Genomic DNA, 11627 nt, shown 5'->3' on the forward strand with positions numbered 1-11627 from the left:
ACCTTTTTATAGACTTTCCCGAAGTTGACTTAAAATCTCTTCCCTGAATTCAAGAGACTTCATCTTCTCACAAATAAAATAATACAAAGTTTTCTGTAAAAAGGGTGTTTCAAAACTGTTACCTCTATTTTCAGACTATTCGAACTGAACAGGAAAGGTTTTCTAAAATAGTGGCTCCACACTAAAAGTACATATAGGAAAGACTATTTGATGTGAAGCTCCTCCTTTTGAAATCAATACAACTTTTAAAGTTTCCCTCTGTGAAGTAAGTCGGTAGCTATGTGGTCATCCGAAATGTTAATGAAAAGATCAGTTGTAGGATACATGAACACAAAGAACCCAAATATAGACATACTCTAGTTTAATACACATACAAGTTGAAATCTAAATCCTATCAGAGGTTGGATGACTGGTTACAAAAGATAAAAAATGAAATGCGCACAATGCCCCCTTCATGACTGGAAGCCACTTTGTTCGCTGAGTGATTACCATTGATCCCTGGCACAAGCAGCTCTACCTAATTCTGTTACAATCACCATGACCAGCACTTTCATATATATCTTCTCTGAAGTCAATTCATAAGGGAAAATGCTGAAAAAAAACCCACCTGAAATTATATAAGGGCTAAAATCCCACTTTTAAGATTGAAATGTTCTGCCGTGTAAGCCCTCCCAGAAGTAACTGAAGTACCACCTTGGCAGAAGAAATGGTAGCACAGGTGACATAATATCTCCTTACTTTTCATCATTCACATCCCAGCAAAAGATGTGAGTGCAACACAAACCAGTGACCATCAGTGCTGGTCTGAGTAACATGTGAAACTCTCTGAAGCCATCTGCTTTAGTGCATGTGCCTGGGAGCCCTTTGGATATTCAGTCACTTCCGTGGTTTGAATATTTTGGCCTATAATTCTTTATCAACCCAACTTTCAAAAGCAATGGTCACTTAATAAACCATGTCCAAATGAGGTGGACTTACAGATGGCTCAACTGTTTTGAAAACGAAGTGATTCTAATTTCTAAATATGGCTATACAATCAAATACAATCTAGTAGTCATAGCTCTGCAATGAAATGCAGGAGACTTAGGTTCTGCTTCTGGTTCTGCCACTGACCCACTGGCAAACTCTATGTGAGTCTTTTCACCCTGCACAAACTGGTACAATAAAAGAATTGCCTCAAAATCTGAGCAACATAATAAGTAGATGATTAATAGAGATATCTGGCTGCAGGCGTTTGGCTTTGAAAATCTTGATCCAGTTTCTCATCCTGGAAAGGAAGAGAGAATTATTCAATTTAAGAACTGTCAACTATTTATAGCTTTAACTATTAAAAAAAGAGGTTTTTTTCAGAAATAGCAAGCCAGCAACCTCTAGCTGCCTCAACCATCTCCCATAGAAACAACTTCCAGGGTATCTGCAAAGTGTTCCAAGGCTGCTGGAGTGCATATTGTTCCATGTCTGCTTGCCAGTAAATTGCAGGACCACTTTCAGACACACAACAGAGAGGAAAAAGGAAAAAAAATTCCAGGGATTTCACTTCAGTAGAGTTTCTATCACTTTTCTGTTAATCTTTTCTTTCCAAATAGGAGGATGATGCCCACGTCCAACTGATTTACTTACACTTCTCTGTTATCAAGGCCATGGAACATGAAGACAATGGTGATTCACATATTGGAGGGGTAACTCACTTTGTCACAGGCACAGACTTGGAAATGAAAGCTACCACTTCTTCTATTTGCTATTGAAGATGAAAACTTCTTGCCAAGTTTTTCCAATTGTTCCTCCCCAAATCTAGCTCACAGACATCACTAACCAAAATGAACATACTTGAATACTTGCATTACTTTATGCAATCTATTTGTGCCTACGACACTCACATCACCTCTGCAAGTACCCTCTCTTAAGCTGGGACCAGGCCACCAATTAAATGAGCAGAAAAGCTGTATGGTTTCAATGGGACAGCAGAACTGCAACTTCATAGGGCTTAGGGCAGACTGAATACTATGCTCAGCTGTACTGCTGAGTCCTGCAGAGCTCTGCAACTGCAGAGTACTGCATCCAGTTCTGGGTCCCCCAACATAAGAAGCACACAAGGATGTTAGAGCGTGTCCAGAGGAGGGCCATGAAGATGATCAGAGGGCTGAGCACCTTTCCTATGAAGACAGGCCAAGAGAGTTGGAATTATTCAGCCTGCACAAGAGAAGGCTCCCCGGAGACCTTATAGCAGCTTTCCAATGCCTGAAGGGGGCCTACAAGAATGCTGGAGAGGTATTTAGGAATTGGTCAAGGGGAAATGGGAATGGCTTTAAACTGAGAGAGGGTAGATTTAGATTAGATATTAGGAAGAAAGTCTTCACTATGAAGGTGGTGAGACTACTAAATGAGTAGTTAATGAACAGAAACACATGGAAACCTGCTATTAAGGCCCTAACTTTCAATGTTTTGCTGCAGCTGAGGTAGGACACCAGGAATAAAATTCTTTCAGCTTGATTAAAAGGTTCATGGCATTTCCCAAAGCAGATGCTGACAAGTCTCATTGAGCTGGTCAAGCTCCATGGAGGCTGTAGGAGACACTCGGTGTGGTGGTTTTATCCAAATCTTCATTCTCAAGCGTAAGTACAATTAAATCACAATGAAACGGTCCCATTCAATTGCATAGATAAGCAAAACTTCTGGGGTTCTCTCAATCCCTTCAACAGCATGGCATTCTGCCAAAGTCCTCTCTTCAGACAAAGACATGACTTCAGACATGACTCCTTATTAGTAATCTTGTAACAGTGCTGAGAAGCCCTCACAGATGCTGCAGTCACAATCTAAACTGAACACATGGGGAGATAACCTGGGTGAAATATTTGTACCTTGAAGAGTTAAAGGAAAAGCAGTTTCTCAAATGTGCTAGAGATCCATTCCTCTCTAGCCCTTGATCTTTAAACTGTTCAGTTCATGTTTCCCAAGTCTTGTCACTGACTTCAGTGGGTCCATCCTTAAACAGTAACACACTGCTTTCTTCTGACAACCAACTTACTGCCTCAGTGTCAGGAGAAAGCCAGTCAGAGCCCTGTACAAGATTGAATATGTCAGTATAATCATTGGTAGAGAATACAGCTCACCAGGAAAACATTTTTTCTGAAAACTAGGTCTCCCTTCAAAAAAAGTAAGTCCAAAGGGAGGTAAAGAGATTTACTCTCTTTTTGACTAACCAGTCAAGCATAAGAAGGTTACACGTACATGAATAAATATATCTGTTGGTCTCTAACAATGAAATAATTAAGAACAATGATGACATCTTATCTGGATAGACACAAATGAAAAGGTTTGGGGATGAAAGACTAACACTGCACTGTCTGAAAACTTTTGTATATGCAACTGAGTGAAAATTGAGAGTTTTCTCAAGAATCAGAAAGTGGTCTGAGGTATGCTCCCAAAGACATGGTGTGACTAAGCTTTCTTTCATTAGAGGAGGCTCGTGAACAGACTTTTTCTTAGAGATGTGACCTGAAAGGTATGCTACATGCAAACAAGAAAATCTTTTCAGAAGAGGATCGTTTCAGTAGGATGGGGTAAAAACTTTTCTAATGTAAGCTAGGTATAAATAGCTGAAGCATTTTTGCCTTATGTTTTTTGTCTGTATCTTGCAAAAGTGTTGCTAAGCGTGTTGCTGATTTTAACTGTTACAAATAAAAGTTCTTAGTGCATTTCCTCTTTAACTGTCTTGACTTGTGCACAACTTAGACTAACTAACCTTTCCTTACTAAGGCAGTGGCAACAGACCAGGTCACTAGAGCAACAGAACAAGCACCCAGTTAACCTGACACTGTTCAGGGCACGCAAGGAGAAATACAGCAAGCCATGAGCTCTACTACATTGACTAGGTAGAAATCTGACACCACAAACATCAGGAGAAACAAATACCTTCCAGTAACCATTTGGAAGCAAGAAGGATGGAATCTAGAAAGATATTGCTTCAACTCCAAGGATCACAAAGAACACACCAAGGCACCCATATCACTTATCCTCCTTACCTATTCATGTTTCCTGGTAATGTCTGTAGAAATGTCAACACACCATGGTGTGATTCTCATAAGATTCTTTTTGAATAGCAGAGACTATTCTGCTCACAAACTAGAGATCAGAAGGGAAGGAATAGAGCCCAATGCACCTCTAACAGTGATGCTGGATCAGAGATGGTATGTATCTAATTTTTTGAGAAAAAGATTCAGAGAACGTACTATATAAAGACTGCCTTACTTTATTATACTGCTTAATTTTAAGGTTTTTAAGGTACATTCAACTTGAGATAACTTCAGCAGTAGGGAATAAGTTTGGGTTTTTTGACAGTAGAAAACAGGTCGCAGACATAAACTGTGTATTTGCACTGTGATGGAGTATGGATTTATAATACAAAAACCATCATGTCTGCCTTAAAACACACCTTCCCTTGTAAGAGATGTCACAAAGACTCAGATGGTTTGATTTAAATAATGATAAAATTATAAAAAGCACATGTAAAAATCTTGAATTATAAAAACTGTAACCTTGCTGCAGAAAACAGTAAAAGAAAAATTAACCTCCCTTGAATGGCAAGCTCTTAAATTGATTAAAAATAAATATGAACAAGAAGCAGTATTTTCGAATTCCCCAGGCTCTAATCATAACTCACCAGCAGTGGTATCCCATACAAATTCCATTTTTAATGCAGTTGCATTGGCTAATGTTGCAGTGACACCTTTCAGCTATACTGATATTCATAAATAATGATTCAATCTTCCAAAGCTATATACTTCCCGCAACAAGCAACAGTAAGTGGAGAAGGAAGTAAACAGTCAGATATGAATAATTATTTGTCTATTTTATTTGGACTGCTGTTAAAAAAGAATACACGAAAATGCATTGTATATGTTTGAAAACAATGTTATTCAAGTTAAACATTACCATAAAAGCCACTGTCTTACAAAGAAAGTGATTCACACTGGAAACAATTTGAAATTCAGTTTTACAAAGTTTGCATAAGAATTGCCTAGACAGGGCAAGAAATACACTCACTCCCGTACTCAATGCGATAAAGCAGAAAATCAAAGCAATTACAAAAATGAAACATGAAGATATGTAGTAGATATTGCTGAAATAAAAATACAGGATTTTAAGTATCACATAGACAAGGAACAGCTTTGTGACAAGTATGTACACATTTTATCAATAAGATAAACAAAGAGCAACAGGATAATCTTAGTAACTATAAAGGAAAGAAATACTGCATCTATTTCACCTTCTAATTTCAGAGATAAGGATAGAAAATTGCCTTACCTCAAATAGAGCTTGAAGAGAGACATTAACAATATGCCTATATCCTTTCTTAGTTCCCTTGATAGCAGTCTAAGAAGTAAGACAAAATAGTAAATAACTATCTTTCCTGCAGACAGCATGTGCCCAAGAATAACATGCTTCCTAGAACATGTGCAGAAAAGAAGTGAAAAAAAAAAAATTAAAAGTTGAAAAGACAATCCTTGCAAAATAAAAAGGCAAAAACTTTATATTGGAAATTCACAGTAAGGTTTATTGCATTTTGAGGGAGTAGAGGCATTCATTAATTAAATAATGTAGATATAACTGTGACATCACCTCAGTTCTCACTGAAATATTAATTTGGTATATTTGTCTACTAAAGAAAGAGTGTAAATTCATCTGTGCAGGACTCCGTCACTGAAGACCTGAAAAAATTCCTATTCCAGTAGTAGCCACACATGGGCTCACAGGATACAGCCTTGTTAACTTGCTTTTTTCCTCCCAAACTACAGCGACACTCAAATGTTAAATGCTTTGGTCAAGAGTTCAATCACTGACCTGCAATGAAAGCCTTGTGTTCAGCTCCAACATTTTCTAACAGCAAACAAGAAAAAAAAAATGGTTCAACAGAATGAACTGTTAAAAAAGAAAATCCTCACATAAGCTGTCCCCGAGGGGGAAGAAATATCCACAAGCTTTAAATTGGCCAGGCGGATTTAAGAGGAAGCAAAAAAAAAAAAAAAAAAAAAAAAAAAGAAAAAAAGCAGCTCTTTCTGTTGCGTCAAAGAGCCCACTGTGCAATAGGAACAGTGAACAGAGTTGTTAAACTGGCAAGCTTTTGCTGAAGACAGCTTTTCAATATGCTCTCAGCATCGTCTCCCAGGGCTGGCTGGAGACAGTCCCACTCCTCTTCTATGAGCTATGCTCCTTCAAGAGGCAATCGCTCTTTAAGGACAGTTTCTATAAACATGCCGTTCAACTGGTGTGGCTGCACATGATGAGGGTAGTTGAGCACAGATACGTACCTGCATTCAAGGATCAGACCCGTGTGCTCTTGCGGAAAATGCAGGCACCTTTAAAGAAGCGATCATTACCTCAGCTTAAGAGCAGGATGCTATTGATGACTGACGGCTTGCTAAAATTCCCTTCCCTGCTTAGACCATTCAGTATGCTGTTGGAAAGCAATTTTGAAAGGCACAGTACTCACAGAGGAAACCTCTAATGTAATTCCATTGGGATGTTGTAGCCCAAGCAGCACTCACTGATTAAAGGAAATCAGTAATCACATGCTGCTGACTAGCTTTGTGTTTAGTGCAGAGAGCTTGGATAGCCACCAGAGACTGCAGCTATGCCGGATGAGTTAACTGTCCCTCCTGGGAATGACGGCTTCATGACTGAAGACGTCTTTAGGGGCTGAACCAGCTACTGTGAATGGAGTAAGGACACTGAGCAACCTGGTTAAACATTCATAAAGCCACATGCATCACCACATAGAGGAAATTACCACGCAGATCTCTGCAGGCGAGGACACCACCCCGCATCCCCTGCATCCCTTTTACGAGCCACGGAGACCTAAGCAAAGGCATTTAGAGCACAGTTCAACCTACTCCAACCTGTGTTTGGTCCCCTGAACGGTCTTCTGGGCTTCACCGCCTACAGAGGGACCTAGGGTGGCTTTCACAAAAGGAGGTTGCAGAGAGCAACATTTTTTGAGATGAGTGCCACTCCAAGTGACAGGGCAATGAATGCCCGTGACATGTGCACAGAGAGAACTTGCAAGGAAGAATGGGATTTGTAAGAAACGGCAATAAAAAAGGGAAAACACAAACCGTGGAATGCACTTTTCAGTGTGACTGCAGAATTAAAAGTGGGGACAAGCATATGCAGCTGGTTAATTTAGAATTTCTTTTCTATTTATACATATTTCAGAGTTGCCACAGGGACATTATGAGCTTGGATATGTGGGAAGGCAGCAGAAGGAAAGGAAGCATATCCAGGAGTTAAATTTTCCCTATTCATATTCTTTCTCCACTTAGCAAACTTCTATATGGAAAAATTACTTCTTTAACAGTTTCTCTTGAAATCCTTCCAGGTGAAAATGAATTTCTCTCCTAAAAAGTATTTTCATAAATGTCAGAGTAAGTTTTTGCAAAAAGTAACTTCAACTTAGAAGTGAAATACAGCATTTTCTAAGTTTTTAACCTGTAAACTTAATGCAAGGTCCTATTTGTGCACCAAGCAGTATGACACTCGATTAAACTCTCGCAACACCATACAGCTCAACGTGTCCAAAGCCCCAGCTGCAGTGTCACTGGAGTCATGAGCATAGCTTTGGCCATATTAGAGTGCAGTGATTAATAATTCTGTCTGTGCTATGTGGAAGATAATTACAATCTGGTTCAGTTTCCCAGATCTAAAAGCTAGGCAAGTACTTTAACACATCTCATAATAATAAGACTACCTAAATGTTTCCCTCTATAAACGCTGACTCCCCATCACTCATCACTGTCAAACTGCAGGCTGAAGGAAACTAGTAACATTTGCTCTTTTCTTGAAATGGATTTTTGGTTTATCCTAGTATCATAAAACAACAGTTATTTGCACTTTGAGCAGGTGACTAGACCAGATGATCTCCTGATGTCCCTTTCAACCTAAACTATTTTGATTCTGTAAAAATGAGGTCAATTATTAAAAGGTACCTTAGGCTGTTACAGATATTAATTGGACTGTGGTCAGCTCTAGTGTTTTAAAGCCAGAATTTGGATTCAGTTGTCAAGACTATACACAACTCCAGAGTGAAAGATCTCCATTCTGTCATTTCATGAGAAGCTACTACATCTGCTGAAACATAAACATTTTTACCAACATTACCAACTACGAGGTCATTAACAGATACCACTCTGTGGAGAGGGCTATGTTGGTTCACACATCCCCTGATGTTCCACTCTTGGATTCCCAGTCTCCTTTTGTTTTTCCCTTCCTATCTGTCACCCAGTCATCCAATCTCAACCTACTGTCTTTCAGGTGCAAGGGACAAAGAAGACACTTGGTCTCAACCTCAAATTCTCAGTGACTGACAGCCCAGACAACTCATTTCAGTTGTAGAAATAGCTCTGCACAAAGCAAAAGCCACAGAACTGGGTAAAAAAACCCTACAAAACAACCCTTCAGCATGATCACTGGTTTTTGTGTAGACCCCACCACACTGCTAGCTCAACACAGTCTCTCTTCTCAAAGGTCTGACTCATAAGATATTAAGGAGATTGATCCTGTTCAGTATTATGCAAAGCTTTAGAAAAGAGAGTAGCGTCCTTGCTCCCCATGCCATCCAGCAACTCCTGGTGCCCAGGTCTAAGGAATGGCAATCAATTCAAGCCCACACCATGCAGCACAGCAGTTATTCAAACCTTTGCACCTTCACATTATAGACAGCTTTTTTCCATACCACAAACCCAACCTACCTGCCCATAGGGCTTGTTGTTAATTCACTAGTTCTGTGTAAGTGACAACAGCCTGTGGGGCCAAGTCAGGAAAGCCAACACAGAATGGATGCTATCTGCTGGGATTATACTGATCCAGAAACTTAAAAGGTGGTGAACGACATTTAAAACCCTCCACTGCTGTTAAGTGCCAAATTAATACCTGCTGGACGTTCTCTTGGCTCATGGAGCCCCTCAGCAGTGGTGTGGAAGCACTTTGGAGCACCAAAGTCCGCACTTCAGCCTTTGCACACCTCGTGTATCTGTGTCGCTGCGCTGCGTCAGCCACACCACCTGCATCCACCATGCGCGTGATCCTGTTACTCACAGGCCTTCCTCAAGAAACGGGACAAGCTTCCCAGGGAAAAATCAACCTTCACAGGGTCGGATGACTCAACTGCCTTGAGGTCAATGCTGCCTATTTCCTGCTACAGAAGGCTATAAAGCCTCTTCCTGAAAAACAAGGCTCATGTAGGCATTTCAGCTGAGTCCTCTATTCCTGCAGGAAGGAGGCTGTGTGCACTTCCAGTTGTCTGGCTAAAATGTTGAGACCTTCAGCATGCCTTGCACTGTGGAAATCAAAACAGCACAATCTGGGCAAGAACTCAGGAAAGCCACTTCAGGTGGAGAGGAAGCTTCAGACCCTGATAGAACTAGCACAGTCCCACCACCACCTACAGGCTTGGCCCCTGGAATGGGAGATGAGCATGCAATGCCATTGGCACATCAGTGGTTCAGGTTTAGTGTGGCAACAGCTCTAAACAGAGCTCAGCTCAGCTAAAAACTATAGTTCATGTTCCAAGCACCTTCAAATACTACTCCTATGTCAGCTGATAGGGACACAGTGCCCATATTCTCAAAAACCACAGAACCACAGTGCTCCCCTTCCTCCCACCCACAAATGAAACATCAGCGGTGTTTCCTGATTGCTCACTGACATCACTTGCCCTGGTCCCCTGCAATTCTGATCCTGCCACCTGTCTTGTATCTATGAGAGGATCACAGAGCAGTTTTACTTCCCAAGTCCATGGGTTGGGTATCCTTAATGTCAGTCCTCTGTTAGGTCTAACATCTTCCAAGCCTGAACACTCCTCAGGTGGTTCCTACCTTCATTTATGCCCTCTTCAGACTTCTTCCCTCATGTCAAGTTACACTGTTTGTATGATGCAAAATTGGACTCTCAACTCCTCCTTTCCTGAAGGGGCTGAGAGGACCAGTAAACACATGGAACTGCAGAAATAAATGCAGAAGCAGGGATTCAAAGTCTCTGCTGAGAAGTAGCAGAGTACTTTGTTTGAAAAAAACTCAGATTATTCACAGCTTTAAAAGAAATTAAAAAAAAATAAAATCCAAAGTGTCCAGCTAACACACAGTCACACACACAAGGAAAAAATAAAAAAAGAAAAAAAGGGCATTCCTTATTCACTGGAGGTATTCCCCTTTGCCTGGTGGATTAAATACAGCTACATCTTGCTTTCAGGACACCTTGTGAAACTGGTTCAAAAACTGCTGCCCCTCTGCCTAACTGGTGTCTTAGGGGTGATTCTGCACCAGCAATTTTTCAGGGGACTCCTCACACATCCATTCATTTTCAAAAGTAACTTTTGGTAACCCTCCGCCACCCGTTTTGCTCTTGCAGCATCATCCTGATCCGGGCCTCCTAGGCAGCATATGGGGAACCCCAAACAGCCCATCAATCCTTGCTGGGCAGCTTCTGAAGAGACAGAATGCACAACTTTTTTACCATATTCAGCCCCACAGTAAAACTCCTAATTTTTTTTTAAATCAAATTTGGTTATACGCATCTGCACAAGTACATAGGGAAGAGCTCGAAACAGACTCACACACACCAGGCAGTGATTAACACTGCTGCACTTGCAAGGGATTGCAGGGCTGTGAAGCCATTTTTAAAGGACCTGTGCCATCCTACAGCAGTCTGTAGATTTGATAGCAAGGGCAGAAGAGGAGGAGGAGGTGCCTGTTTTATGAGGGACAACTGACTTTCTACTGTGGCTTTGTCACCTCTCTGAATAGAAAAGCAATTACATACTTTGTGCTCCTTCGAAGCGTAACTTACCACTGTACGGTGAGAGCCCTGAGAAAGGGGGCAATGAACAGGACCCCGCAGCAGCCAGTGTGCACCACTGGCTACTGACAGATAGGGTCAGGCACTTTCCGTAAGGCACTTGTGCGGTAGTTCTTACTGCCTTAGTTTGTCAAGGATCCCTAATTAGTATTTGTTAGTACAGCAGCAGGAAGTCAAAACAGGGCATGGAATCACAACAATTCAATGTTGGTCTGGACTCAGCCCCCTCTCTCAGAGGGCAGAGCCTTTGTAAGCACACTTCTTGCTAAAATCTGCTGATTTTCAATTTTCACATGGCAGCTCTCCCCCAGGCATGGCCAACATTGTGGCCACAGGGCGAAATCAAATCAGATTCCCACCAAAAGAGCACGGAAAGAGGAGAAATTGACAACAGTATGGAGAGGAGGAGCTGAGAAGCAAAATTCCCAGCCCTTGCAGGGGCTCTACAGCTGAAAAGCTGTGGCAGGCTAACACTGTGAGAACACATTTTCATCAGCAGCAGAATGAGAGGCATATGTGAGCCTTGTGCCATAATTAAGAACAAGGCAAAAATAAACCAGTCACCTCAGCAGGAAAACAGGGACCTTTTTTATCCATAACAGAAGTTATGGGTCTGTTAAAACTACTTGCTAATCGGATTATTACACTGACTCTTGCATGTGTAGATTTATGGATTTGATCAGTGGAAGTCCCCAAGTGCAAAGTCTGTAAGGTCTGTTGTGACAAAAGGAAGGAAGAGCCTACTTGAAAGGAGCAAACAAACAAAGCGACAAGAAAAG

The 11627-nt window shown here is 41.1% G+C and overlaps 1 protein-coding gene across 4 annotated transcripts in view; it reads right to left on the reverse strand.

The window, feature by feature from the left end:
* The window catches only part of CSGALNACT1 (chondroitin sulfate N-acetylgalactosaminyltransferase 1), a 39955-nt gene extending 33992 nt beyond the window's left edge, over positions 1-5963 (reverse strand). For 2 of the 4 annotated variants that reach the window (XM_032686368.1, XM_032686365.1), the window contains exons 1-2: positions 5842-5963; positions 5305-5445 (exon numbers count right to left, since the gene is read on the reverse strand). The gene's annotated coding sequence lies outside the window, so the exon portion shown is untranslated. The remainder of the gene's footprint in view (positions 1-5304; positions 5446-5841) is intronic. The other 2 variants (XM_032686366.1, XM_032686367.1) reach the window with 2 other exon arrangements.
* Between the last annotated feature and the right edge of the window lie 5664 nt (positions 5964-11627).

The sequence above is a fragment of the Chiroxiphia lanceolata genome, chromosome 4, assembly GCF_009829145.1.
Source record: "Chiroxiphia lanceolata isolate bChiLan1 chromosome 4, bChiLan1.pri, whole genome shotgun sequence".
NCBI classification, from domain to species: domain Eukaryota; kingdom Metazoa; phylum Chordata; class Aves; order Passeriformes; family Pipridae; genus Chiroxiphia; species Chiroxiphia lanceolata.